Genomic DNA, 2,500 nt, shown 5'->3' with positions numbered 1-2,500 from the left:
TTTTACATGGATAACTGTGGTAATTCTAGAGCTAATACATGAACAAGTGTTCCAACCTCAGCTTGCTGACGGAAGGATCGCATTTATTAGTACAAGACCAATGATTCTTATTCACCTAGAACCCTGTTCAGTGATTTCGGTCGCTGTCTAAGGACTAGCAGTGGGGATCTTAGCAACTTCGGTTGCATTTCTTGTGATGACTCTGAATAACTGAGCAAATCGTATGGCCTCTGAGCCGACGATGTATCCCTCAAGCAACTGCCTTATCAACTGTCGATGGTAGGTTATGCGCCTACCATGGTTGTAACGGGTAACGGGGAATTAGGGTTCGATTCCGGAGAGGGAGCCTGAGAAACGGCTACCACATCTAAGGAAGGCAGCAGGCGCGCAAATTACACAATCCCAGTACGGGGATGTAGTGACGAAAAATAACAATACGGGACTCTATTGAGGCCCCGTAATTGGAATGAGTACAATTTAAATCCTTTAACGAGGATCTATTGGAGGGCAAGTCTGGTGCCAGCAGCCGCGGTAATTCCAGCTCCAATAGCGTATATTAAAGTTGCTGCGGTTAAAAAGCTCGTAGTTGGATTTCAGTCGAACCTATGGGGTCCACTGATTAAAGGGTTAGATGGTGATGTTAGGTTTCTTGCTTGTGTCTACGGATGCTTGCTTGAACCTTCATTCCTCTTTCCTGGTGGTTACATTCATAGTGTTTAGACAGAAAATTGCTCGATATTTGCTATCAATGCTCTTTACCGAGTGTTGATTCAAGCGATCGAGACTTTTACCTTGAAAAAATCAGAGTGCTCAAAGCAGGCGTCCAAAACCTCGAAAGAGGTGCCTAAAAACGGTATGGTCAACCATCTATATGATGCGTACCACTACCTTAACTTGAATGATCTTGCATGGAATAATGGAATAGGACCTTGGTTCTATTTTGTTGGTCTTAAGAATCCAAGGTAATGATTAAGAGGGACAGACGGGGGCATTTGTATTGCGGCGCTAGAGGTGAAATTCTTGGACCGTCGCAAGACAAACTACAGCGAAAGCATTTGCCAAGAATGTTTTCATTAATCAAGAACGAAAGTTAGAGGTTCGAAGGCGATCAGATACCGCCCTAGTTCTAACCATAAACGATGCCAACCAGCGATCATTCTGAGTAACTAATTTCATGACTCGAATGGAAGCTTCCGGGAAACCAAAGTTTTTGGGTTCCGGGGGAAGTATGGTTGCAAAGCTGAAACTTAAAGGAATTGACGGAAGGGCACCACCAGGAGTGGAGCTTGCGGCTTAATTTGACTCAACACGGGAAAACTCACCCGGCCCGGACACTGAGAGGATTGACAGATTGAGAGCTCTTTCTTGATTCAGTGGGTGGTGGTGCATGGCCGTTCTTAGTTGGTGGAGTGATTTGTCTGGTTAATTCCGATAACGAACGAGACTCTAGCCTACTAAATAGACTTGCAGTTTACACTGCAGTACTCCCCCTTAGTCAACCTGTGGGTGGTAGTATCTCTTGATGGTTTCGGCTGTTGAGGGCTCTGCTGCTATTAGCCTACAGAATTGGCTAGGGTAAGGATGCTGTAGCACTGTAAGGACTTCTTAGAGGGACAAGCGGCGCTCGCAGCCGCACGAAACAGAGCAATAACAGGTCTGTGATGCCCTTAGATGTCCGGGGCCGCACGCGTGCTACACTGAAGTGGTCATCGTGCATACTGTTTCCTGCTCCGAAAGGAGTGGGTAACCGCTTGAACCCATTTCGTGATGGGGATTGGGCATTGTAATTATTGCCCATGAACGAGGAATTCCCAGTAAGCGTGAGTCATTAGCTTGCGTTGATTACGTCCCTGCCCTTTGTACACACCGCCCGTCGCTACTACCGATTGAATGATTTAGTGAGGACTTCGGACTGGTCAATCCAGACCATTGGGAAACTAGTGGTCGGATTGTGCTGGAAAGATGTTCAAACTTGATCATTTAGAGGAAGTAAAAGTCGTAACAAGGTTTCCGTAGGTGAACCTGCGGAAGGATCATTAACGTATTACCCTCTTATTATAAGAGAAATACAACCTTCAAACAATCAAACACTCTGCATAGTGATATTGTAGATGCTAATATGGTGAATGCAATTGAATTGTATTTGCATTAGAGTCGCAATTGTGAATGTTTATTGCAAACATTTAGCCATTGCAACATGATTCTAATTTGCATTACATTCGTTCATTCATACATCCATCTTTCATTATCCAATGCAACAAAGAGTGAGGGTTATCTAACGATAGCCATAATTTCTTTTGCAAAACAATTGTAGTTTATAATGAAAAGCCTGTCTTGCTACATACTTGGTACCTGATCAAGTCTTCAGCTTATGCTGACGGCAAGGTTTAAAGAAGGAAGTTTTACACTTCTTCGCCTAACTAAGTAAAGACAACTATGGTTTTTATAAACTGCATACAATTGTTTTCAAACCCTCTCAATGCAGATTTAGGATACTTAT

The 2,500-nt window shown here is 43.8% G+C and overlaps 1 non-coding gene across 1 annotated transcript in view; it reads left to right on the top strand.

Annotated features, from left to right (window-relative positions):
- Positions 1 to 2,039, top strand: part of LOC149092784 (small subunit ribosomal RNA) — a 2,170-nt gene extending 131 nt beyond the window's left edge. Inside the window, exon 1 of the ribosomal RNA XR_016200519.1 lies at positions 1 to 2,039. This exon is cut by the window's left edge and continues 131 nt beyond it. This is a non-coding gene — a ribosomal RNA (small subunit ribosomal RNA).
- Positions 2,040 to 2,500: the final 461 nt, after the last annotated feature.

Source organism: Tetranychus urticae, unplaced genomic scaffold, assembly GCF_039701765.1.
Source record: "Tetranychus urticae isolate SD_2017Ah unplaced genomic scaffold, NJAU_TeUrti_SD_1.0 Scaffold_5, whole genome shotgun sequence".
In the NCBI taxonomy this organism is placed as follows: domain Eukaryota; kingdom Metazoa; phylum Arthropoda; class Arachnida; order Trombidiformes; family Tetranychidae; genus Tetranychus; species Tetranychus urticae.
Note: the sequence above shows the minus strand (reverse complement) of the source record. Positions and strands in the feature narration are given on the sequence as shown.